The sequence below is a fragment of the Lissotriton helveticus genome, chromosome 5_2 (assembly GCF_964261635.1).
Source record: "Lissotriton helveticus chromosome 5_2, aLisHel1.1, whole genome shotgun sequence".
Classification (NCBI taxonomy): Eukaryota; Metazoa; Chordata; class Amphibia; order Caudata; family Salamandridae; genus Lissotriton; species Lissotriton helveticus.
In genome coordinates this window covers 9,171,646-9,199,402 of record NC_136066.1, presented here as the reverse complement: position 1 = coordinate 9,199,402, position 27,757 = coordinate 9,171,646, and the positions used below count along the sequence as shown (strand labels likewise).

At 50.3% G+C, this 27,757-nt stretch overlaps 1 protein-coding gene across 1 annotated transcript in view; it reads right to left on the bottom strand.

Annotated features, from left to right (window-relative positions):
* CFAP157 (cilia and flagella associated protein 157) overlaps positions 1-27,757 on the bottom strand; it is a 511,692-nt gene that overhangs the window by 87,570 nt on the left and 396,365 nt on the right. The window lies entirely within an intron of this gene.

Sequence of the window (27,757 nt, the reverse complement as noted above, 5' to 3'; positions counted from 1 at the left end):
AAAAGATATCTTAATAAATCAGGGTAGTTGCAACATGATGTGTCACATTTACACACAAAGGGACATATGTATTTACATTTAATGCAACGCGCACATCTACCCAAGTTGGTGCTTTCTGTTGCATCCAAGGGAGAAAGCAGAGCAGCACCATATATCCTAGGATCTGGCCCTGTTTCTCTCTCCCCTTTGCGCCAGCGCTCTTTAGGTAGCCTTGTACCAGGCACAAATCCTTGCACTACAGTGCAAGAGTGTTTGCATGATGTCAAGCATAGGTTTGTTATGGAAGGGTACCCTTTGAGTACAAAATACTATGCTTCGATGTAGTTTAAAACTTCTCCAAGTTTCTGTGTATGGGGTACATGACCGCTGACATGCAAATCTGGAAAGGTGTGAGGAACAAACATGTCTCTCCCATGTTACGCCTGCTTCACATAGGCATATATTTTTGGTGCAGAGTCCTGCCACCCTTTTTAGTAGCTAGAGCTTTGCGTCAAAATCCATAGGTGGTATCATAGGAGAGCTCAAGTACCAACCTATGTTGCGTCACTTTGTTACAAGGTAGGGCATAGCCGTGTTTTGAGTTTCTTAGGGATATTTTCCAGTGCGACAAAGAAGACTGAAGTGGATATTACACACAGGGAACTGACCATACAACACAGAGGGACCAAGGAAGCCCCAGGGGCTGGATCTTTTCCATTGAGGCACAAACCCAGGCTCCTCCTTTCAGCCTGTTGAAAGAAATCTAAAGCAAGCCATTTCTGTTGCATCGCAATCAATCAATCAATCAATCATGCCATTTGTATAGCGCACTACTCACCCGGGAGGGTCTCAAGGCGCTTGGGGGAGGGGTATGCTACTGCTCGAACAGCCAGGTCTTGAGTTGTTTCCTGAAGGCGAGATGGTCCTGGGTCAGCCGAAGGTGGATGGGGAGGGAGTTCCAAGTCTTGGCAGCCAGGTAAGAGAAGGATCTTCCTCCGGCGATGGCTCTTCGGATGCGTGGTACGGCTGCGAGGGCGAGGCTGGTGGACCGTAGCTGGCGGGTGGGCGTGTAGAAGGTCAGGCGGTCGTTGAGGTACTTGGGGCCCAGGTCGTGGAGAGACTTGTGTGCGTGGGTGAGGAGCCGGAACGTGATCCTCTTGTCGACGGGGAGCCAGTGCAGGTTCCTCAGGTGGCTGGAGATGTGGCTGCGTCGGGGGACATCCAAGATGAGTCGGGCGGAGGCGTTCTGGATGCGCTGGAGTCTTTTCTGTAGCTTGCCTGTGGTTCCGGCGTAGAGGGCGTTTCCGTAGTCCAGTCGGCTGGTGACGAGTGCCTGGGTGACAGTCTTCCTGGTCTCGGTGTGGAAAAGTAAATTTTGCCATGTTACATGTGCCTACGTGTTCCCCATATTAAGCTATATGTGCATGATCGATATGCATATATCCCCCTATGATCGATTAAAGACGCAATCATAGTTGTGTCCATCTCTAGTATGCCAGTTTCCAGTTCTCGTGAAAACAACGAGTATTAGGCCTATGTTACCACGATTTACAGTGTACACGTTAATTCACCGCATTGTCCCCGTTTCTAGGCCTCAAAAGGGCCCGGACACCAGATTCAAGCTCCAGTCTTCTGAACCCGCTCCGAGGAGCGATGCAGCCCCCACTTGCATCCCTGACCCTTCACTTACTTTCTGCCGCGCAGTGCCCGGCCCGGCCTGGCTCTGCCTCCCAGTCTGTCAAGAGTATGTTATGCTTCTAGTTATCAGTTCAGCCCTCCTTCTCTGCATTCCTAAGCTACTGAATCGCATCAATAGTTCCAGCTATGGTCTAGCCTTTCTGTCTCCATGTAAGAGAAATACTGTATTTATATTCATAGAATATTCCTAGCACACGCAATACATGTAGAATTATGCATGCACCAGTCTTAGTGTCAAGTAGCCTTTGCCCTGATAACTTTTTGATTCTATCAACATGTATTCCAAACACAAGATACCAGATATGATATAGGTACAAGTCGTTCTGACACTGCAGACTTTAGTCTCCTCTTCCAGCGTAGAAGTCATAGCCCCAGTTCTTCCTGGTAACACGTCATTGCCCGTTTGCGCGCACCATTAGGTTAAAGGTCCCAGCTGCTCAGGCAGCCCCCTCCATGTTTCCGCCCACTCATGACATTTCTGTGACGTTTCATACCACATGTCTATGTATACGCCCTGTACACGCCTTCTTGTTACACCCATTTTGTCCTTATCTTTCGCGACTGCTACGAGTTACGCCTACTGCTACGCCTACTGTATTGAATGTAATGTAATTGTTTTAGTATATATACTATGTACTGTTACTGAAAGTTACCACACCCCCCTTATCCCCTTACCCATTCTCTGGCAGCTGCCATCCATTCTATTTCCGTGCAGGCTATCCCGTTCCTGTCCCTTCCCTTATGCCTGATTAAAGCCTGTAAGACTCAAGATACCTCGAATCCTGTCTCTTATTTATTGAGCTATCTGTTTTATTCAATGTATTCAAAAATAGTACCGGTAATTAATTATTTATTTACCACATAATGGCGCCCGAACAGGGACTTGCCCTTTCCCCACGCGCCGGCGAAGCCACGCAGGCCCCCTGATCCTCTGCAGCCGTGACGGAACCATACCGTGCACGTGCAGATATTTCTGCTTCAAGTATCCCTCAGGCCCACGGAGGAGACGGAGGTTGCGGTCCAGCATCCAGACGAGGCGGTGAGGAACGCGGCGAGTCCCGACCAGAGCCCAAGCCGAGAGTCCAAGGTCCGAGGTATCCAGAGGCCCACCTGTAACTGAAGTCCGAAGTGTCCGAAGTTCGTAGTCCGACGTCGTAGCAGTCCAGTCCAGTCCGAGGCCTTCCGTTCTTGCTGCCCGGTGAGTACCGTTGCTGGGGTAGTATCTAGACAGGGTCAATTAATTTGTCTCTGGTCCAGTGGGTTTGGGTACGCAGATCCAGTCCGAAGTGTCCACCTAGGTGGATGCGGGTCCTGACGTGTCTCTTTAGGGGACCGGTATGTTTCGTACTGTTTTAGCAGTGCATCTAGTAATTCTAGTAAGTTCCGTTCTCGAGAAATTCAAGTCTTTGTTTTCAGTATACCAGGTAATATTTCTGTCCGAACTGTTATTCTAAATGTTATTTAATGTGTCATGTCGTGGTATGAGTGATTTGTTTTTCTAGTCATTATTGTGTTTATCGTGTATTGTATTGTGTTCAGAATCAAGTACAGAATGCCTCTATTCTCTAAGTTACGTCAGTTAAAAACCCGAAAAGGGTTGCTCGAGGAAGCAGTTCCTGTCCCGCCTAGGGACAGTCCAGGACATTTTATGTATCATAAGCATGGCTTAAGTGCCATATTGTATTTAGATTTATGGGTCGACTATACCAAGGATCTAGAAGAGAAATATAGATGGCCTGTATCAGGTACATGGGATGCCGAGTGCATCATGCGAGTAGAAGAGGCATTATGGAAAAAGAAAGCCAGACAGTCCCAGAAAGATGCCATCGAGTTATGGCGTAAAGAATCTCATAAAAGAACCGAAAAAGAATTCAGAAAAACAGAATTAAGTAGGGAATCCGCAGAAAAAGCCCAAGAAAGGGAACTTCTAGAAGAAGGTGAACGAGTTAGAGCAGAACAATCAGACAGACAGAGAAATGCTCTTATAAGGGGCATGTATCCTCTTCTTGCCGAGGGCTTGCCGAAGGCAACCCCGGAAGCATCCAGTAATTTTCCGCCACCATTAGTCCCGACTAAGCTACGTCACAAACCGACCGCAGCTGATATTTTTCTCTCGTCCTATTTGGACGATACAGTCCCAGAATATGCAAATCCTGTTCCGCCTGCTCCCGTAAATAATGTAATTCCTGTTCCTCCAGCCACCAGGGCCGTGGGTACAGTTCACGTTACCGCACCCGTTACAACATCTGTTACAGCACCCCCGGCCCAGCATACAGTACATGTTCCAGCTACATCAGTCACTCTACCAACACGTACAGTACCCACCGACGATTCCAGTTTAGGAGCCGCGGGGGGAAGTCCTCCTGGTACCCCGCCTCAACACAGACGTATGACGCTACATGAACTAGCGTTACAGCGTACGCCAAAAGTTCATACATTTACAGATATCAAGCGAGCACTTACCGAATGTCGTTATGATCCAGTTCCAGGCGATGGTACTATGGTCATATATTCATTACGTTTAAGACGGGTGACCGACTATTTGGACACCCTGCCCGATATGAGAGAACATCTAGACAGAATATATCGTTTTATCCGTACAGGAGTGGATCCAGAAAGTGTTCGCGACGCCATGATTCAAAGAAAAGTCGAGACCCAGCTTATGCTTTTAAAGTTTTTAATTAACTGTTTAATAAGAGAACAAGATTGTCCAGGAAAAGATCAAGATAAGATGAAAGTCCTGACAAAGTGGAGTGATAATATAGCCGAGGGAAAACACAAGACACAGAATTGTATAGACGCTATGTACAGGAAAATCCGTAAGGAAATTCTAGACATACACGAAAAAGAGAAAGCAAGGAAAATAGCCGAGAAAGAAGACGACTCTCCTACCGAAGAGGTAGACGACGAGAATCCCTCCAGAATAGCGTATGTAGGTAGAACTAGACTTTCCGACAGACATTCACGTCCAGATTACAAGAAAAGTTTTCCTCCTCCAGTGCCAGAACAATGTTCTCTTGAGCAAGTATTCCAAGCTACCGATAAAATTCTGAAATCACGAATAGGTTATAGTGAACTTAATACTATGCATGAATAAGAACTAGCTCGATCAGCAGTCCGGTGGACTACTGATTCTACCACTTTTCCAGACGAAATAGTGGCACAAATGTTTCTGAAACTGCCCCCAGCCGAGCAACGTCTGGTAGGTATGTATATGATCCAACACCTCATTACACTGTATGAGGAACAGCATTCTGATCCAGGTCCACTACATGATGTATTGAACGAGTTACTCCAGTATAGATGGAGAGGTCTAGGTACCGATTTAATTAGTATCATTCTAGAACAGTGCCACAAATATCGAACGTTTCTGAATCCACATTTTGTTCACGTCTCACCTCCAGAAAGTCAATCATTTTACATAGATAGACAGAATCCGTTACGAGAAGTACACCCAGTTAGGACAACGGGTGGTGATCTAGAACGAGTATTTGTTTACACCCCTATCACAAAGATGGAACTCTTAGAGATGAAAAAGTTAATTCCCTGTCACGACAAAGATCCAGCAGGGTTCCACCGTGAATTAAAAGACATGCTCCGTATGGGAGAATACACGTATCCTGATATCATTAAAATGTTAAAGGTCCTGTTGCCTGCAGGCATATATGAAAAACTCAAAGAAAAAGAATGGGAGGTGGGAGAGAAAAAGATAGATTGGACAGCTCTAGAAGCTGAAGATAATACACGAGTACCAGGTACCGGTCTTGGGGATAAAGCTAAAGCTTTGCCCGAACTGTTAATACAAGTCTTGCCAAGATTACTAGCCACGAAAAAGGAAGACTGGGATGCCATCTCAGCCTGTAAACAGAAACAAGACGAAGATACTAGTGATTTTTATTCTAGATTTGAAAAATGTTTCATTATTAACAGTGGTCTGAAAACAAGTAGTGAGTCATACCCTCATCTTTTTGTTACCAAACTAGTCGAGAATTCAAGTCCACAAGTTAAAAATCGAGTATTGAAAGTCGAAAGTACCTGGCAAGCTAATACTCCGTCACAAATGTTACAAATGCTCCAGTATCACCAGAACAGAATCAGGGAAGAGCAGGAACATGAAAGGAGACGTATGAAAGACACGAAAATGAAAGTATTAGTTGCACAGTCTGTTCCACAAGACAGTCAGAAGAGGGGTCCGAATCAAGCCAGTCATCCTGCAGCTCCCGTTAAAGGGACATGCAATTACTGTAAACAGCCAGGTCATTTTATAAACGAGTGTGCAGTTCTGAAACACAACATAGCTACTGGTAAAACTAAAGAAAGACCACGTCCGCCGAGACAAGAACAAGTTTCACAGACTTCCCAGCCACCGCAGAATGCACAACAGACAGTTACAGTACCACAGCCTATAGCTGCAACACAGCATGTTACACAGCAGATGTACCAGTATGCACAGACAGAGTATCCAGATTATCAGCCATATTCATGAAATAGCCTAGAGAGGGAGGTAGGCTTGCCTCTCATCGAGATTCCTGTAGATCAAGAGGGTCCCTATGTACATAGTCAAGTATTAGGGAAAGACAGAAAGTTTCTGATCGATACAGGGGCAAGTAGGACTACCATCAGTCATGACGAGGTTCCAGGGGCTCCGCTCTCAGGCTCAAGAAATGTTTCCCTTGGATTTTCAGGAAAGCCCATTGTTAATGAAATATCGAAACCAGTTACTCTAGAAGTCGGTCCATTGTCCCGAACTACTGATTTGTTACTCACGAAATCTTGTCCAGAAAATTTGTTAGGCATTAAGACATTAAAAGAATTAGGAGCAGTTATTTGCTGTTCCCCAGAGGGGGTCCGCCTGTTCCTGCGAGATTTTAAAGGTCATTATGTATTACGTGATTTTGATCCAAGATTATTGAATGTACCACAGCATTTATGGGCGCAAGGTCCAACTGATGTAGGTTGTATGCACATCACACCCCATCGTGTGACTCTGAAGCAAGGTGTAGTATTACCACGAATCAGACAGTACAAATTGCCACCCGAGGCTGTAGCAGCCTTATCCAAAATTATTGACGAACTTATTGCTCAAGGAGTGGTTGTAGAAACTGACTCCAACGTATGTAATTCTCCTATCATTCCAGTCCTGAAACGTACTGATCCAAATGCACCCCCAGTATATCGATTAGTGATTCATCTCCGAGAACTTAATAAATGTATCATACCCCAGTACCCAGTAGTCCCAGATATTTCATCACTCTTGACAGCCATTGATTCTGAAGCCACATTCTTTTCAGTTATCGATCTCAAGAACGCATTCTTTAGTGTCCCTATTCATCCAGACAGCCAGTTCCTTTTTGGTTTTTGTTTAAATGGAAGAAGCTATAAATTCACACGAGCTCCTCAAGGCTTTACAGAAAGTCCTAGCATTTACAGTCAAGCACTTAAAAGACAACTAGACAGTATTCACATGCCAACTGACACTGCCCTACTCCAGTATGTCGATGATCTGTTAATTACAGCCCGTTCTGAACGTGACTGCGAGCGTGCGTCACTTACAGTTCTGTATTTTCTGGCCGAGATGGGGCACAAGGTGTCCCCTTCCAAATTACAATTCTGTGTCCAGCAAGTGGTCTACTTGGGACACTTACTGTCCAAGAGGGGTAGGCAGTTGACACCTGACCGTATCCAGTTAATAGCACATCTTCCACAGCCCAAGACTCAGAAGGAGGTACGAGCTTTTATCGGCCTCACTTCTTACTGTAGACAATGGATTCCTCAGTACGCATATCTAGCCAAACCACTGATACAGTTAACGACACAGGAGGCAGTCGTATCGACTGTCCTCCCTTGGACCCAGGAACATACACTTGTTTTCAATGAATTAAAGAAAGCTTTATGCCAAGCACCTGTTCTAGCAACACCGAACTACAGTAAGTCTTTTACACTTTTTGTCACAGAACGTGATGGTACTGCATTATCTGTTCTCACACAAGATCAAGCAGGACAATACAAGCCCTGTGCTTATTTTTCTAGCACATTAGATCCAGTGGCCCAGGCTCTGCCTGCGTGCCTCAAGTCAGTTGCAGCCACAGCTCTAGCTATCAGACAAAGTGATTCCATAGTGTTAGGACACTCCCTGACAGTACAAGTTCCACACTCCGTGGAAGTTCTTTTAAACAGAACCCAGACTCAGCACTTGACAATTGCACGTTTAACAGGTTATAAATTGACACTGTTTCAGCCACACATAGAAATCCGACGCTGCAACATTCTAAATCCAGCTACACTGTTACCGTCAGTTACTTCAAATACTGCCACACATGACTGTGTGAAAATTGTTAACACCATGACAAAGCCAAGACAAGACTTGACAGATATTGCATTACCTGATCCCGACCTGACACTTTATGTGGATGGTTCATGTATGAGAACAAGTACAGGAGAACTAGTAGCCGCGTATGCAGTGACTACTGACACCGAAGTTATAGAAACACATCGTATTAACACTCTGTCTGCTCAAGCAGCAGAGTTAGTCGCTCTGACCCAAGCCTGCATACGTGCCAAGAACCTGAAAGTTAACATATACACAGATTCACGTTATGCATTCGGAGTCGTACACGACTTCGGAGTGCTCTGGCAAGAACGAGGTTTTATGACTTCTCATGGAACCAAGATTCAGCATGGTCTCCTCATTCAAGCTCTGTTAGATGCAATACGTTTACCGACAGCTATCGCTATCATGAAGTGCAAGGCACATACGAAAATCACTGATATCATTTCTCAAGGTAACGATCTAGCAGATCGAACAGCCAAGCTTACAGCTCAGACTCCAGACATCCCAGTTAACACGACACAGACACTCACTCCAGATCAGACTACTTGTATGACAGTTAAGGACCCTACACAAGATGTCATAGACATACAGTTACATGCTACTCCCGAAGAAATCAAGAAATGGTCCGAACAAGGAGGGGTCCAGACAGATCAAGGATGCTTGACGAAGGGAAAAGCCACATGGTTTCTCCCCGACTCTATGGTTCAAGTCATTATTAATACCGCACATAGTCCAGCACATCTAGGAGAAAAAGCTATGTTAGACAGTATCCAGAACCTTTGGTTCAACAAGCATTTATGAGCTGCAGCCAAGCAGAAAGTACGTACCTGTATGATATGTTGTCAGTTCAATCCAGGTAAAAGTGTCCCGGTGGAACAAGGGGGATTCCAACCTCCTGACCACCCTTTTGAAGTCCTCCAAATGGATTATATTCAGATGGAGCGATGTCGAGGTTTTAAGTATGTCCTCGTAGTTGTATGCGCTTTGTCCAGGTGGACAGAAGCATATCCAGTTCCAGATTACACAGCTGCGACCACTGCCAAGCAGTTGGTTCGTGAGTATTTTCCCCGCTTTGGATTGCCTAGGGTCGTGTATTCAGATAACGGCCAGCCATTCTCATCCGAGCTCATGAAACAAGTTTCCCTTCTGTTAGGGTACCAGTGGAAGTTCCATTGTGTACGCCATCCTGAAGCAGCCGGTCTCGTAGAGAGACATAACCAGACTTTGAAAATCCGCATTGCTAAAGTATGTAGAGAAAAAGGTGTAGATTGGTTAGTTGCCCTGCCAGTTGCTCTGTTCTACATGAGAATGGTTGCACATTCCAGATCAGGCCTGTCCCCGTATGAGGTCGTATTCGGCCGTCCTCCAAACATGTGGGGTACACCTAGACCCCGTAGTATTACAGATGTTTCCAGTAATATGCTGACAGATTACCTAGCTTCCTTGATGTCTGCCCTACACTCTTGTCGTTCACAGGTTGCCGCTGCATTTCCAGACAACACTGAGGTGAAACCGCATGAGGTCGTTCCGAGAGAATATGTCCTGGTGCGAAATTTTGATCGTTCAAGTCCGTTGGAGCCCCGTTGGAAGGAGCCCCAAACGGTGTTGTTAACTACAAGGACCGCAGTCAAGCTAGAAGGACGCCGAGGATGGGTCCACATCAGTCATATCAAGAAATTCCATGGACTGCGACAAAAGACATTGATTAAAGACTGCCTTATTCCTAAGGACTGCCCAAAAACAGACTCTGTATTCAAACTTCCCCTGTTAGAGAAAACTCCGCAGCAGGAGTATAAAGATAAACTCCGGTCTAGTAAAATAAGTCAGCCAGTTTAATTGTCTAAGTCCCTCTCGGGTGAAACGGTTAGACAGGTTCCTGACATGTATGAGATAGACCCACACAGTGAGAGAGTTAGTCAAAACTCTAAAAGATGTATTATCGTTCTATTCTTTTTGTTATTTTTGAGTGTTATGGTTACATGCATAAGTTATGCTTTACATTTATGTTTTCCAATTTCACATGTACATATGCTTTCTAATGTTACAGTAGAGCACACATTTAGTGATCTGCCTCCTCACGAGCTATCCTATCGTCTTGCTATGCGTAACAATACATTCATTCGAATGTTGCACTATTCACACCAGACCAGCAATGCCACTAATTGTTGGGTGTGTGGTCGACTCCCCCCTTTCCAGACACCGAAGGGAGTTCTGCCACTTTTTCCTTATCCGTTTTCACACAATGGTTCATGTGGAGCATGGTCCACGTTAACGTCATCTTCAACTGATATGTCCCTTCTGAATAGAACATGTTTTCCAGACAAGGAAGGTCTTTCCCATAGAACAGGGTTAGATCTAGAAAACGAAGTATATGATTTAGGTAATTATTCCTCGAATTTCATGGTCCTGAATGTTCAGTCCGATACTACTCCAGATTTGCCTGCTATTTCAGTACTACCAGTCAAAGGCGAATTATGTGTCAGAAAGAATGGTTCCACACATATAGGACATAGTGATTGTACTACTACTGTCGAGTATAGTGACAGTGGGAAATCTATTCTCAAAGCCTCACATCATTCTTATTTTGTTTGTGGTCAGACCGCATATGTTCGTCTGCCCCTTGATTGGGATGGAACATGTTACATTGCCTTCCTACTGCCACCAGTTTTTCTAGCCCCATCTGATTATCACAGAAACACACATCTAGTACACGTTAGACATAGAAGGGAGACCGAGTCCCCAATTGTCGATCAAACTGAAACTGCTCTAGAATAATATCAAGACTTCAATAAAGGTTTCTTCTTCTTTATAGGCCCTGTCCAGAATAGTAAGTTAATACGTAGGTTAACCAGAACCCTTGAAGCAGTAGTGAATGAGACTACTTCCGCTCTAGGTAACTTAACAGAAGAACAATCTGCTATGCGTTTTGTTGTGCTCCAAAATCGTCTCGTCCTTGACGTCATGCTGGCCGATAGAGGAGGAGCTTGTAGAGTCATCTGATCTAGTTGCTGCATTTTCATTCCTAATAACGCGCCGTCTGTTTATTCAGCTATAACCAGACTTCATAAAATTGCCCATCAGTTACACCAAGATCCAGGCACCTGGACATGGTCCGGTTGGCTCTGGAGTATCATATCTGCCTGGGGATGGAAAGTATTGTCATTCCTAGGTATAGCAGTAATGATCATATTCAGTTGCTGCCTCTGTTTACAATGTGGCCCTGCGATTTGCGGCATGTGTGCTACCTCTTGTATTCCTAGTCCTAAATCCCGTTCCAAGACAATTCGAGACGAACAAATGATGCTATATGAACAGATAGATGGTATTATGAATATTGATGTTTCCTGATGGAAACGTAGGGCACAAGGAGGGAATGTGGAAAAGTAAATTTTGCCATGTTACATGTGCCTACGTGTTCCCCATATTAAGCTATATGTGCATGATCGATATGCATATATCCCCCTAGGATCGATTAAAGACGCAATCATAGTTGTGTCCATCTCTAGTATGCCAGTTTCCAGTTCTCGTGAAAACAACGAGTATTAGGCCTATGTTACCACGATTTACAGTGTACACGTTAATTCACCGCATTGTCCCCGTTTCTAGGCCTCAAAAGGGCCCGGACACCAGATTCAAGCTCCAGTCTTCTGAACCCGCTCCGAGGAGCGATGCAGCCCCCACTTGCATCCCTGACCCTTCACTTACTTTCTGCCGCGCAGTGCCCGGCCCGGCCTGGCTCTGCCTCCCAGTCTGTCAAGAGTATGTTATGCTTCTAGTTATCAGTTCAGCCCTCCTTCTCTGCATTCCTAAGCTACTGAATCGCATCAATAGTTCCAGCTATGGTCTAGCCTTTCTGTCTCCATGTAAGAGAAATACTGTATTTATATTCATAGAATATTCCTAGCACACGCAATACATGTAGAATTATGCATGCACCAGTCTTAGTGTCAAGTAGCCTTTGCCCTGATAACTTTTGGATTCTATCAACATGTATTCCAAACACAAGATACCAGATATGATATAGGTACAAGTCGTTCTGACACTGCAGACTTTAGTCTCCTCTTCCAGCGTAGAAGTCATAGCCCCAGTTCTTCCTGGTAACACGTCATTGCCCGTTTGCGCGCACCATTAGGTTAAAGGTCCCAGCTGCTCAGGCAGCCCCCTCCATGTTTCCGCCCACTCATGACATTTCTGTGACGTTTCATACCACATGTCTATGTATACGCCCTGTACACGCCTTCTTGTTACACCCATTTTGTCCTTATCTTTCGCGACTGCTACGAGTTACGCCTACTGCTACGCCTACTGTATTGAATGTAATGTAATTGTTTTAGTATATATACTATGTACTGTTACTGAAAGTTACCACACCCCCCTTATCCCCTTACCCATTCTCTGGCAGCTGCCATCCATTCTATTTCCGTGCAGGCTATCCCGTTCCTGTCCCTTCCCTTATGCCTGATTAAAGCCTGTAAGACTCAAGATACCTCGAATCCTGTCTCTTATTTATTGAGCTATCTGTTTTATTCAATGTATTCAAAAATAGTACCGGTAATTAATTATTTATTTACCACATCGGTCGGGATCCAGCGGAAGATCTTGCGAAGCATACGCAGGGTGTTAAAGCACGATGAGGAGACGGCGTTGACTTGTCTGGTCATCGAGAGGGAGGGGTCCAGGATGAAGCCCAGGTTGCGTGCGTGGTCGGTTGGCTTGGGTGCGGTGCCCAGGGCTGGGGGCCACCAGGAGTCGTCCCAGGCGGAGGGCGAAGATCCCAGGATGAGGACTTCCGTCTTGTCCGAGTTCAGTTTCAGGCGGCTGTCCTTCATCCACTCGGCGACGTCTTTCATCCCTTCGTGTAGGCAGGTTCTGGCGGTGTCGGGGTCTCTGGTGAGGGAGAGGATCAGCTGGGTGTCGTCGGCGTAAGAGAGGATGTTGAGGTTGTGCTGGCGTGCTATGGCTGCGAGAGGTTTCATGTAGATGATGAAGAGGGTGGGGCTGAGTGAAGATCCTTGCGGGACGCCGCAGATGACTTCGGTGGCCTCGGAGCGAAACGGGGGGAGGTGGACTCTTTGTGTTCTTCCGGCGAGGAACGAGATGATCCACTCCAGTGCCTTCTCTTGGATACCGATGTTGCTGAGGCGCTGGACTAGGGTGCGGTGGCAGACCGTGTCGAACGCAGCGGAGAGGTCCAGGAGGATGTGGGCCACTGTTTCCCCCTTGTCGAGCAGGGTCCGTATGTCGTCGGTGGCTGCGATGAGGGCGGTCTCGGTGCTGTGGTTAGCTCTGAAGCCGGACTGCGAGGGGTCGAGGGATCCGTTCGTCTCGAGGAAGGCGGTCAGCTGTCTGTTGACGATCTTCTCGATGACTTTTGCAGGAAAAGGGAGGAGCGAGATGGGGCGGAAGTTTTTGAGATCGGTGGGGTCTGCTGTAGGTTTCTTCAGGAGGGCGCTGATCTCGGCGTGCTTTCAGCTCTCGGGAAGGTGGCGGTGTTGAAGGAGGCGTTGATGATGTTCCGGAGTTGGGGTGCGATGGTGGAGTCGGCCTTGTTGAAGAAGTGGTGTGGGCAGGGGTCGGTCGGTGATCCGGAGTGGATGGTGTTCATCGTGCGGGCTGTGTCTTCGGTGGTCACCGTGGTCCAGGTGCGAAGGGTGGCGGTGGGGGGCGTTGGTTCGACGGTTGGGTGCGTGGGTGGGGCGCCGAAGCTGTTGTGGATGTCGTCGATCTTGCGGTGGAAGAACGAGGCGAGGGAGTCGCAGAGGTCTTGTGACGGAGTGATGTCGTTGGTGCCGGTGCTGGGGTTGGAGAACTCCTTGACGATAGTGAAGAGCTCTTTGCTGTCGTGGGCGTTGTTGTCCAGTCGTTCCTTCAGGGATTTCTTCTTGGTGGTGCGGATGAGTTGGTGGTGCTTGCGGGTAGCGTGTTTGAGGGCGGTCATGTTGTCGGTGGTCCGGTCGAGGAGCCAGGCTTTCTCGAGGGTGCGGCAGGTCTTCTTGGAGTCCTTGAGGTCGTCGGTGAACCAGGATGCCTTCTTGCTTCTGGGTCTGCTGGGAGGGTTCTTTAGTGGCGCAATGTCGTCGGCGCAGGCGGTCAGCCACTGTGTGAAGTTGCGGGCTGCTTCGTTGGGATCCGTTGTGTTGGCGGGTGGGCTCTGGCTGAGGGAGGTGGTGAGCTGGTCTGCGGTGATCTTGCTCCAATTCCTGTGAGGTACCTGTTGCGGGTGGTGGTGGGTCATGGATCTTTTGAAGCTGAAGTGGACGCAGCTGTGGTCGGTCCAGTGGAGTCCGGTGGCGTGGCTGAAGGTGATGTACTTGCTGGAAGAGAAGACGGGATCAAGCGTGTGGCCGGCGTAGTGGGTGGGGGTGTTGACCAGTTGCTTGAGTCCGAGGTTGGCGAGGTTTTCCAGCAGGGCGGTGGTGTTGCGGTCCTTGTTGTTCTCCAGGTGGAAGTTGAGGTCCCCGAGGAGGATGTAGTCAGTGGAGGGGAGGGCGTGCGGGCTGATGAAGTCTGTGATGTCTTCGCTGAATTGTGTGCGTGGTCCCGGGGGTCTGTAGACGAGGGTGCCTCTGAGGGTCGTCTTAGGGTCGGTGTGAATCTGGAAGTGGAGATGTTCGGCTGCGGCGAAGGAGTCGTTGGCGTCGGTCGTGATGCGGATGGTGTTCCTGTGGACGATGGCGATGCCACCTCTGGTCTGGTTGATGCGGTCCCTCCTGATGATCTTGTACCCGTCCGGGATGGCGATGGCGATGTCGGGTGCAGAGGAGGCGTTCATCCAGGTTTCCGTGAGGAAGGCGACGTCCGGTGATGTAGCGTCGAGGAGGTTCCAGAGTTCCACGGCGTGTCTGTGGACGGAGCGGGTGTTGATCAGGATGCACTTGAGGTGGTTGCTGCTGGTGTGTGTCTTGGCGGGTGCGGGGCAGGTTTGGAGGCAGGTGAACTTGCAGGTGCAGCAGGTGAAGGGTCCGTGGGTGCGTCTCGGGGTGGCTCGGCAGCAGGCGTGGGTCCGGCCGACATTGAGTGCGTTGAGAGTGGCGGCGTCGTAGGTCAGTCGGGTCGTCTTGCCTCGGCGGGGAGGGCCAGGGGTCCTGGCGCTGGGCGCGGGCCAAACGCGGACGGGCGCAGACGGGCTTACCTTCGGCGCACCTTCGGCGCTCAATCGGCGCTCCCGCTGCGCGCGTCCGCTGCGCGGTCGCTCTGGGGGCGTCATAATTAAGGAGCCGGGAGGGAGGAGCAGCTGGGTGGCGGGAGCGGGGCGGCGAATGGAATCACAGGGGGGCGGGGCCGCAGGGAGGCAGCGGCGGGAAATTCCAAGAAGCAGCGGGCAGCGGGAAATTCCCAGGAGCAGCGGGAAATTCCCAGGAGCAGCGGGCAGCGAGCGAAGGAATCTGCAGGCAGGAGGCGGCAAAGGCAGGCAGGCAGGAGCGGCAGCAGTGAGTGGGGCGACCAAGCCCTGTGGAGGGCTGAGCAGTGTCCTCAGCTAATCACCAGAGGAGTGGGCTCCACGAATCAAGGTAGAGCTTCTCTAGAAGGTGCATCACTGGGGCTAGGTTGAAGCTCCAAAGATATGAACTTGCAGCCATATTTCCGTCACCCAGGAGCTGCTCGCCTCTCAGCGAGCACGCATCAGCTCCACTCGGAGATCCAGTGGCTGCAGCAGCATCTTGAACAGAGTCGCTCACCATTAGCAGATCATCAGCACTGGGTGTAACATCCTCATCCCAACACCTGAGAGAGGCTCTGCCGCACCTGGACTGGTCCCAACAAGCTGGTATTTCTGTAGTTCAAACACTGTAAGAGGAAGACTACGAGCAAGGATTCCAGAAGCACCACAGACATCTTCAATGCCGACGACACTCAACTTATCCTCTCCCTCACCAAGGACCCCATCACCACCAAAGCCAACCTTCACGAAGGAATGAAGGCTGTCGCCGACTGGATGAAGATCAGCCGACTGAAGTTGAACATGGACAAAACAGAGGTCCTCATCCTCAGCCCCACACCCTCAGCCTGGGACGACTCCTGGTGGCCGACGACACCCACCGACCACGCACGCAACCTGGGAATCATCCTCAACTCAATGCTCTCTATGACCAAGCAATCAACGCCCTCTCCTCCTCCTGCTTCAACACCCTCCGCATGCTCCGCAAGATCGACAGGTGGATCCTGACAGATACAAGAAGAACAGTCACCCAGGCCCTCGTCAGCAGCAGACTCGATTACGGAAATGCCCTCTACGCGGGAGCCCCGACCAAGCTCATCAAACGAGTGCAATGCATCCAAAACGCCTCTGCACGACTGATCCTTGACGTACCACGCCACGGTCACATCACCCCCACCTGAGAAACCTACACTGGCTGCCCGTCAACAAGAAGATATCCTTCAAGCTCCTCATCCACGCTAAGAAGGCCCTCCACAAGTCCGGTCCAGCCTACCTCAACAGACGACTTTCCTCTACATCCCCAACCGCCAGCTCCGCTCCGCTGACCTCGCACTCGCCACTGTCCGCGCATCTGAGGAACAACCACCGGTGGGAGATCATTCTCCCACCTCGCCACCAACACCTGGAACACCCTCCCACTGAACCTACGACAGACCCAAGACCTGCTGACCTTCAGGATCCTACTCAAGACCTGGCTGTTCGATCAGTAGCGCCCCCCTCTCCCGCAGCATCTTGAGACCCTCACGGGTATGTAGTGCGCTCTACAAATGTTTGATCGATTGATTGATTGAAGGAGGCAAAATCCTGCAATCATGAGAACAGTAAAAAGCCACTCTTCCTTCGCAGCCACCTCCAGGCATGTCTGAAGAACGAGCCCTTGGTTCTTCAGGCAGAGGGCAGGTATCCATGCCTGCCCCAGAGCCGGGCAGCCAGGTGCTCTGCTCCCGTGCCCTGGTCTTAGAACCCTCGGACAAGGTCTGAGCCACCGCACCTGCCCAGCCGCAGCAGAGCTGCAGGATTGCATCTCAGCAGGCTTGAGTCCTACAGGCCTGTGTGCAGGGATAGGAGCACTGAGCCCAGAGGTGCCCACAGAAAGGGCAGACAAAGCATGTAGCCTCAATGGCACAAAGGGGCATGGACTGCTTTCTGTCCACAAGAAAGAAGCAAGACCCACCTACACTGCATACTCCACCACGTGGCTTAGGACCACTCAATCATCCATCTCATAGATCAGTATTGAGTCCAACTAAACATCAGCCAGCTGGTGAACACGCCTGACAGGGCACTCATGGAAGCCCCTGCGATGCTGGAAGGGTTTCAAGCGGTGACAATGTAAAAGGGATGCCCCAGATCTGCCCCAACGTAGGAGCCATTCTACAGGGGGTGTGGAAGCTTCTCTACCAATACAGGATATGGCACAGAGCCAGCCAGCCCAGTGCAGAACTATACACAGCACTCTGGATAAGAAACCAAGACTGCAAAGCACTCTGGATAAGACATCACGACCACACAGCAGTCTGGATAAGTCATCAAGGCCCCACAGCACTCTGGATAAGTCATCAAGGCCACACAGCACTCTGGATAAGAAACCAAGACTGCAAAGCACTCTGGTTTAAGAAATCAAGACTGCAAAGCACTCTTGATAAAACATCAAGACCACACAGCACTCTGGATGAGTCATCAAGGCCACACAGCACTCTGGATAAGAATCAAGGCTGCACAGCACTCTGGATAAGAGATCAAGGCCACACAGCACTCTGGATAAGAATCAAGGCTGCACAGCACTCTGGATAAGAGATCAAGGCCACACAGCACTCTGGAGAAGAAATCAAGGCCACATATCACTCGGGATAAGACACCAAAGCCGCGCAGTGCTCTGGATGAGAAATCAATTCTGCACAGCACTCTGAATAAGACATCAAAGCCAAACAGCACTCTGGTTTAAGACATCAAGGCCACACAGCAATCTTTATAAGACTTCAAGGCTGCACAGCAAGGGGGCGCTAGAGAGCCCGACGCAAAATGGCAGCACCTTAGTGCTGCTCTGCCGGTCAAGGTCACCATCCGGCTAAAGTCCTGCAGAAATTGCCACCATCCAGTGGAACAAAGATATTATTTGGGCTGCACTGCGCAAGTGGAATATTCTGCTGGCGTTGAGATTTAAGGCTGCTATGTGGAGTTTGTGGTGAAAAATGGTGGCCCCGCAAGGAGATTGAGCTGTGTGGGCTTGCTGTGTCCTGTTTCTGATCAACTGTGAGCCTGAACCAGACTCCACCGTGCATCTAAAATCCCTGATATCAACGCGGTAAGCGCTGCTTCTGGGCGGCATACGCTCCGCTGAACTGGCTTGCTATCACCGGGGCGCCGCGTGTTGCGATACGGCCCCGCTCCGGGAGTGTGTATGCGGTCATTTTCTGGGTAGCGCGGTCGCGCTATGAGCGGATGCTGGAGCGCTGTGGAGTGGGGGCGAACAGGACCTTGTAGAACATGCAGGCACATTTCTGATTACGGCGAGTAACACGCCTGCATACCGCAAGTTTAGCGGACACGCTGTGTGGAGATTTGGCAGCCGCGTAATCCCTGCTGTGTGCGCGGCACCTCCTTGAGGTGCGGGATCGCACAGTAAAGACGCCTCTGCTCTAGATGTCTGGCTGAGCCATTATACAACTTGGGGCGCCTCCGCTGCCTTTATATTCTTGGGCTTCACCCTGCCTCCTGGATGCTCTTGCTTGTTACGCGTGGCCATCTTCCTTCTGAGCGCTTATGTGACTTGCCTGATTGTCTCTCCCTGCTACACAACATCCTTTGTGAGCACTTGACTACTGCCTGAAGGTGTGAGGGAGACAGCTGCCTATGTTCAGGGTGAGGCACTAAAACAGTGAACTGCTTCTGCCTTGTTGTTGGGTCCGGCTGGCTGCCTGTCCGTGTTCTGTAACTGTGAGGCTGAGCGTACTACAATATACAAGGTTGGCGGGTGCTGACTTACCCACGAACTGCCCTGATCTCTCGACTGCGGAGGGTTGTGACATTACACTGCTGCAGCTGCTTACGGACTGGTCATCTCCTGCGCCCCTTGGCTAACACTTGACATGCTGGGCTGTGCACTGGTCTGACTCCCTTGGTTCTGGGGCAAACATGAACAAAACGGATAAGCAGCAGACGAAACTCAGTTTTGAAAATCGACGCCTCACGAAATTGCAGGCTCCTGCGACGTTGGACACTGAACTGGAGTTGGATGAGGGTGCTAGCAGTCGACTAGAGAGGATGAGGCTCACTATGCAACACAATCCGCAGGCGAACAACAGCAAAATTGATAATTTCAACTTGCGCATGGACAGCATGTAGGCCAAGCTTGATAAACACGGGTCCCTTATCTCTGAGGCAGAACAGCGTTTCTCTACTACGGAGGACCATATGGAGGTGGTCAGTGCGTCATACACCAGTATATAAAAACTTTTAGCAGTAATCCAGGTTAAGAATGAAGATCTCGAGGCCAGATCGCGCCGTAACAATTTACGGATTACTGGGGTATCCGAGTCAACGAATACAAGCTCCACGGAACTGTATGTCGAGACTTTTCTGAAGGATATGCTTGGTGCGGAGCACTTCTCGGCCATGATAGTGGTGGAACGTGCGCACAGGTGCTTGGTGCCCAAACCGGTGCCTGGAGCGCCACCGCGTCCCATCATTGCCCGGTTACTCAATTATCGTGACCGGGATGTGGCTCTGCGACTGGCCCGGGAAAAAGGCACCACTTCGTATCAAGGCATGCAAATTGCCCTATTTCCTGATTTTACGGCATTGGTGCAGCAGGCGCGACGGGAATTCCATCCGGTGAAAAAGAAGCTGCAGTCTATGAAGATCTAATAAGCCATGTTATACCCTGCGCATCTTCGAATTCACTACAAGGGAAAGGCCAAGATCTTCTCGACACCCAAGTACGCTTTGCGATATGCAAGACAAATCGAGAAGCAGGAGACGACGCGAGCGGCCGATGATGATACAGACACTGAGGACTGACCAAGTGAGCTATTTATTAAGGGCGCAATGCAGTTGTAGTTTACACTAACATGATGTGGTATGGAGATTGATTCGCCAAAATGACTGACTGCAAGGTTAAAGTTTGAAATGTTGATCACCTTTAGTCCTCTCCTTTTTGTTGGACTTGAGGTCCCAGGATAGTGAGAGGGTTGTAGGGCCTCACATCCCATCCACAGGAGGGAGTGAGACGGGGAGGTGTCCCGAGGTGCTCCAACCGCAGTCACAGGGCCTGGAAAGTTCGATAAGGGAACCCCGGGTTGGGAGCCTAGGCTGTCCAGATGTGCCTTCCAGTGAAAGGGACCCCCTCGTGTCAGGAGAACCCGGAGCACCAGTAATCGGAGCTCCAGTGGTTCGGGGGTTTGACCAGTCACAGGGTTTAGATCCTGGGCTGGGGTTCCAGGTTCAGGGGTTGCCTGACCTGGAGGGTGGGGCCCCTGTAATCAAGGACTCTACCAGTTTGACTCCCAGGGGTACTTCTCCCGGTGGGAGGGGGCGGAACTCTGGGAGGGGGTGCAGAGGGAGGAAGGTCTCTCCTCTGTCACCGGCTCAGCCACATGGCGCAGATCCCGGGTTGGGTGGCCAGGTTCAGGGGTTGTCAGACCTGGCGGGTGGGACATCTGTAATCAGAGTCCCCCCCGGATTTGACTCTTAGGGGTACTACTCCAGCTAGGAGGGTGCTGAACTCTGGGAGGGGGTGCAGGGGGAGGGAGGACTCGCCCCTGTCACTGGTTTAACCGGAGGGTTTCGACTGCAGGTTGGGGAGAGAGTGATGTTCTGAGGGTGCCCTGCGTAGGAGAAGAGGGCAGAACCCAGAAGGAGGAGAGGTAGGGGGAGGAGAGCCTCACCCCTGGTAGCTGGTCATCCTGAGGGTTCGGACCCCAGGTGGGGAGACCGGTGGCAGTTTGGTAGGAGGAGAGTGGTCAAAGGGTACTACGGGGCTGAGGCTAAAGCCTCCCACTCTGTGAGAAAACGAGGGCCAGAAACTTCTGGATGGCCTAGAGGCCAGTCCTGGCCACATCCCACTAGAGAACACCAGTGGGGTGGTTTGATTGGTGAAGGGAGGGTTGCAAGAGTGAACCATCGGGTTCCAGAGTGGAGAAGAAACTGCAGGTGCTCCTGTAGTTGCGGGCCTGCGTCCACCTTTTTCCGCCCCAGGCAGGGAAGCCCATCAAGGCAATGATTGGTCTACCCTGGCTTTTGGCTGGGGGGAGTTGTGTTGGACTTGGCCCTTTCCCCCCCCCCCAATTTTTCGCTTTTACCCCCCCAATTGTAGGAAGTCTCCCCCATGGTGAAGGTTACTTTATAGGCCGTGTGTGGTGTGAGACGCCATGTTAATGTGTAATGTCATGCAATGGTGTGAGCACATGTCAATTTTCCCCAATGTGTAAAATGTACCCTGTTCTAGAAGGTTCTGGCACTGTCTGGGAGGAGGGTATAAATAAGACGGATGTGCCACCATGTGCAGAGAAAGAGCTGGGACAGGAATGTGAGGGGACCTGCTGCCAGGGGGTACCGCCACTTGGGCTTGTGTGCTGGACCCATCCAGAACCCCCCTACTGTCCCCAGGGCTAGTGAAGCCCCACTTCAGGAGTTCAGGCTGCTGTGTAGGAGGAGGGCCACGCTGTAGTGGGGATGGTGAAAGCCTACCACCCTGTTTTGAAGATGCCCCCACTACCTGCTGACCTGGCCCAGTAGTGCCTACTGCTCTGTCCCCCGGGCCCCTGAGGAAGGAGGGCCCCCCCTAGGTCCCTGAAGCTGTCGGGACCTTGCGCCACGCAAGCACTGCGCAAAGAAGTGCCTAGAAGGAAAGGAGCATCGTGGACTGGACCCCCCAGGAGGTGAGAAGAGTTACCCTGGGACCCCTGGGCTTGCTGCTGGGACTGTCCGCCCCCCTGCGCTGCAGAAGTGCTGCCTGGCCTGAAGGAGTTGTTTTACTGCGAAGCGCCGCTTCACCTAAGCGCTGTGTGGCCCGAAGGAACTGATAGCCTGGCCCTAGATGAGTGCTGCCTGATGGGTACCAGCCTAAGCGCTGTGATCCCTGAAGCGCTGGGCCAAGAAGAAGCGCTGTGTGTCTAGAAGCGCTGTGTTGCCTCTCCAGTGCTCCCTGCTGTGGCCCCTTTGCTGTGCCTGCTAAGGGCTATACTGCTTATGTCCCCAGAGTGCTGTGGCCCTAGGAGAAGTGCTGGATGACTGTTGTGGCCCCCGAGGCGCTATAATTGACCAGCGCCGGTCTGCCCACGTTTTGGTGTGCTTTTGGCCCCTGGTGCTAATTGAAATACAGCGGGAGCCTACCCCGCATTATTACCCTGCCTCGCAGGCTTGTAAATAGGGTGGGAGCCTACCCCGCAGGAGCGCTCTGTTTGGAGGGAGCCTACCCCTCATTGTTGCCGATCTCACCGCCGCGACCGGGGAGGGCTGGCGCTGCCTCGCGTCGCCGGGAAGCTACCTGGGGGAGGCCCCCGCTGGGTGTATCGCTACGGCGGCCCCCGGTGCCAGGAGAGGGCCGCCGGAATCCCGAGTGGGCCGCGCTAGGCCCTGTAGCGATCGTCCTGCCTCACGTGACGGGGGCGTCTTCCCTGACTCCGCCCCCGCCGCGCGCCCATTGGGCCTGCTGCCTTGCCCCCGCAGGCCGTGCTGCTATTGGCGTCTGCGGGAGCACCTTCGAGAGGGCCTTTGCTGATTGGTCCCCGAGCCCTTCTATGAGAAGCCTTTAAGGTGACCATACGGGGCGCCTGCATAGGTTTGCAAGCTGGGGTTCTTCGGTATTTGTGTGGCACTATGAGAATACTGGAACTGGGCTGCATAGAACATGAATATGAGATTGGGGCAGATCCCGCTACTCTAGCAACTATTATGAGTAAGGTCACAGAATACAATGATACAGCTGATCAAGAGGTGCGACATCTGTCCCGTCGATGGACGGCAAGAAATTATGGAGAAGGGGGCAGATCAGGGAGAGCGATAGCCAACAAAATTGCAGATCCATGGGATAGAACACATATAGCTAAGATTGTAGAAGATGAAGGCACTATACACTATGACATGGCAGGGATACTTGACATTATCAGGCCATGTATGCAACTCGTACGACAGCGGAGGAAGCAGATATTGCGCACTACCTAGAAGATATTGCACTGGTCTGGCTTTCACAAGGGGCAGCAAGATTTTTTAAGGCATCAGCTCACGCTTGATGAAATATGGGACGCTATTAAGGAGCCACCAAATGGGAAGACTACAGGCACAGATGTTTTGCCAGCTGTTTTCTAAAGAATATATCGACCTATTGGCACCATGCTTGCATGAGCTATATCTCGAAGCATATGAGCAAAAATGTCTGCCAGCCCCCATGCGACAAGCACTAATTATAATGCTCCTGCAGCCTGGTAAGGCGCCAGACAGTTGCAACTCATATCGCCGTTATCACTTATGAACACTGATGTTAAGATTCTCACAAAGGTGTTGGCTACCCGTCTGCAATTTGTACTACCGACTATGGTTCTGCCAGATCAATCTGGGTTTATGTCTGCGCACTTGACATCGCACAATTTACGCACGCTGTTTGCCACGTTGCATGTGCTAGAGCCATCACTGCCTGCGGTGGCGGTCTGTTATTCACCGCCTTACATCGCATGGGTGTCCCTTTTATTTTTACGAACTGGATCCAGTGATCCTATAGCTCGAGTGTGGCTGAATGGGCATACATCCACCACGTTGCAGATGCAGCATGGTACGCGACATGTATGCCCGCTATTGCCTGGCGTGTACCCTACAATAACGTTATACACATGCTGCATTCAGCTTTTGTCAACGTACGCTGGCAGTCTCCATGTATGCGGATGACATGGTGCTCTATCTTCGTGATCCAGAGACACATTTAGCACGCCTTATCAGGGAATACGTCAGGTTTGAATGGCATGCAGGGCTAGGAATAAACTGGGCCAAATCCATAATTATGCCTTTGACGGACAGCATGCAGCGTATGGAGATTGAATATCCATGGGAATGGAGCGTGGATGCAGTAAAGTGTTTGGGAGTCTGGATCCATAGAGATCAACAGGTGGTTGTTCAATGGATCTATGGTAGAGCAATCATGAGACTCGAAGAGCAGGTCGCTAGGTGGATTAAATTGTCGTTATCACTGGCTGACAGGATAGCACTGATTAAAATGATTGCACTTCCTCGGTTTTTGTTCTTATTTATTAATATTCCAGTCCGTCTCAAGGAGACTTTCTTTGATACACTCCGTTCGTTGTTGATCACACTCGCATGGGGGGAAAAATCCTCAAGTGAAGTGGGAAGTCCTAACCCTTCCATATAATATGGGCGGCTTTGCAGCTCTGGATCTGCAGTTGTATTATCTATGTGCACAGGCCCATTATGCCTAGTATTGGCTACAAGCTCCAGCTTATATTCCACATGGGGCAGTGGAGGAGGGCGCTGTGCATACTATACCGCTCAAGGCCAGGATTGTAAACACGCATTCTGTCTTTGAGAAGGGAAAAATAGATACGGTGCAATGCACTGTCGGTGCATGGCAGGAACCCGGGAAGCGAGCACAGAAACTACGGCTGTACACGCCGAACATGCCGCTTTTGCATCACTCTTCCGTTTCTGTATCTGGTGAAAAAGGTGCGCTTCAAGTTATTCAAGAGAGAGGGGTGCGCACGATGGGGGATGTGTTTCCAGCTGAGGACTTTTTAACGCGCCAAAGAGTTTATAGGGGAGGGAGGCAATGCTGAAATGAGTGTCTTTATTTACGCAAGACTGTGGGCCGCGATACGTACATGGTACCCACAATTTCCGAGGGAACCGACAACACTGGATGCATTGCAACTCATAAACACTACTCAAACGAAATCATGCCTTATCACCCGACTACAGCACACCTCGCAGAGAGAGGGGTTAGTTGCAGGAGCGGCATCACTGGCAAAATGGAATGCAATTCTCCCTGACCCAATGTCCGCAGAAGATTGGCGTGAAAGTTGTAAACTGACAGAACAGCTCACTGCCAATGGTAATCTTAAATTGATACATTTTAAATATGTAAATGTATTGTATTGCGACTTATATAGCGCACGTATCACCCGAAGGTATCAAGGCGCTTGCTTAGGGAACCCGTCCTGGTATTCCCCTGTGAGATACCCCAGCAGGGTATCCACAAGGTGAAAGCCAGGCATCCCGCCACGAGGGGCCGTAGTGGAGATTAAGCAAGCTATTGCCCAGAGTCGCAGAGTGTGACCCCGTGAGTCGAGTAGGCACCGGAGCGAGAATTGTCGAGTCCGTGGAATTTTTTTTAGCCCGAGCCCTGCCGAGGCGGGGAATCGAACCCTGGTCCACGGCCGATCTCAGCATCCGGGTCTGCCGCCTCTAACCACTGAGCCACGCTTCTCCACATATCTGCACCAAGTGCATTTTATGCCTGCTCTACTATATAAATACGGATTGAACGCCAGTTGTGTCAGGTGTCATGCCCCTCAAGCAGATTTTCAACATTTAGCTTGGGCCTGTCCGAAAGTCGCAGAATTCTGGGTACAAGTCATACGAAGTCTGACAGAAATGGTGGAGATGCCCGTGGCGTGCACCCCGCAAATGTGTTTATTTAGACTTGCATCCACTATACGGGCTCCGGATAGGATGCTGGTGGGAGGGCTCTGGTTAGAAGGCTGGTGGCAGTGGCGCCTCTATTGGCTAAGCGTAGGGTCGCTATGCACACAAACAGTGGCTACAGGATTTAGTGTACTGCCGTGACCAGCTTACTTGCTATGCTGAGGAACTCCCTGGTGCCTCTAAACCTGGTGATATCTGGGGTCCATTGGCATCTTGTTTCCTTGCCATGACTGATGATTCATGTATATCACTGTGACTTGTCATCCTGTTGATTATGCTGTGATTCTAATGCCGTCTCAAATATGCTCCTGCCCATTGCGGACTAGTGTGTATTGCTGTGCAGCCAACCTACTGATGAACTTCTGACTTGTTCTTGATTGTTTATGTACTGGAATATGTAAAACAAAAAGGCTGCACAGCACTCTGGGTAAGACATCCCCATTCACAGCAGACATCTCCAAGCAGCCAGTAGACACACTCCTCATTCACAACAGATACCGCAGCCTGTAGATGTAGGAGAGTAGGGTCTGCTTCCTATGGTCATCCCCACTTTTTGCTGTGATTCTCTGGTTTCTCGACTTTAGTGTGGCTGTGGGCCTGCTAATCAGACCCACAGCCCAGCTGTTCTCTCCCTAAATTGATCCCATGCACTTTAGGTGCATACCAGATTGGTTACTGGGTCACCTCTGTGAGCCTCTGTACAGTGTACCATAGGTACCCAGGGCATAGGTGCATACAAGGCCTACCAGGGGCTGCAGAATGTATTGTGTCACCCCTGGCTGGCCCTCCAAACTGACACCACAGGTCTGTTCACACAGCCTTGGTAAGGTGGTGTAATCACCCCTTATTTAGATACAGTATACCTATATCTACCTTTACATATAGACACATATACACCTATAAGCCACTCCTATGGTAGGCCTCGGCAATCTTTGAGGCAGAGTGCTTGGTTTTATGTTAGAGGGTGCCCTGGCATGAGCTGAGCCCCTCTGCAGCTTTCGGAATCATCTCCTTATAGTTGTTCTATGATATAGCCACACCATATACTCTTAAGTGCATTATAATCCTCGCGGTAAATGCTAACTTTGGTTTGGCTTTATCAAAACATGTTGTGTAAGGTGTCAAACACTTTGGAATACTACCCCCCCCACCCCCCGCCCCCCCCCCGCCAGTCCTGGCGGCGGGGGTAGTATTCCACCCTTCTAGAGGGACAAGACATTATGTTACTGTTTTACCCGGTTAAAGTTAAACAGAGCCTCAGCATCACAAAATGGATGCTGCTGCCACATACATGAGTCTGACCTCCTGCTGCTGGACGAAACTCCGACAGGGGAGGCCTGGACAATAGGTTTCCTGTCCAGGGAGGTGCTACCACCTCCCCAGACAGGGGTTTAGTGTATTGGGGCAGGGAGGGCTGCATTCAGTGAATGCATCTAGACACTGCCTGGGGCACACAAGGTGCTCCATGCATAGCCTGGTTCAAACCAGTTGCTGGGCACTCCAGCCCCAACTCTGGCGCGAAACTGGACAAAGGGAAAGGGGTGTAACCACCCCTTTCTCAGGTCCACCCACAGGAGGGACCTAGTCAGGTAATCCAGCCCCCATCCTTAGTATAAGTATAGGAGCTGTGTCCCCAGGACTTCAGATTATCCTGGAACGACAATTTGATACAGAACTCTTGGACCTTTGACATTCTATTCTGACTAGAAGACGGAAGACATCTCCCTTGTGGTCAAGGAGTGACCACACTGTTCAAACAGGCACCAACAACAACTTTGCTGGTCTGCAGTTTCAAGGCTCCCGCCGGAACCCGAAGATTCTGCGACTCAAGAACTGGACTTCCAGACTTCTCTGACCCCGACCCACATCCACAGCAAAGCTGCGACCCGTGGCGGACACGAGAGACGTGGGACCAGACATCTTGGACATCCTGCATTTTTCTAACTGTACTCCTTTCCTGAAGCCTCAGTAAGTTGTGCATTGGGGTACGGGAAGCCTCAGCCCCGAGCATCATTTGCACCGAAGCCCAGACCCCCACACTCCGCGAGTGTCCCGTGGGCCCGCCTTCACATTCGTGCTCGATGCGTCTTTCTGGCTGCTTGCCCGTTGGCTAGTGAGCCCCCCGAAGGTTGCTCCAGGCTTGCTCCAGCTTCCCTCAAAAG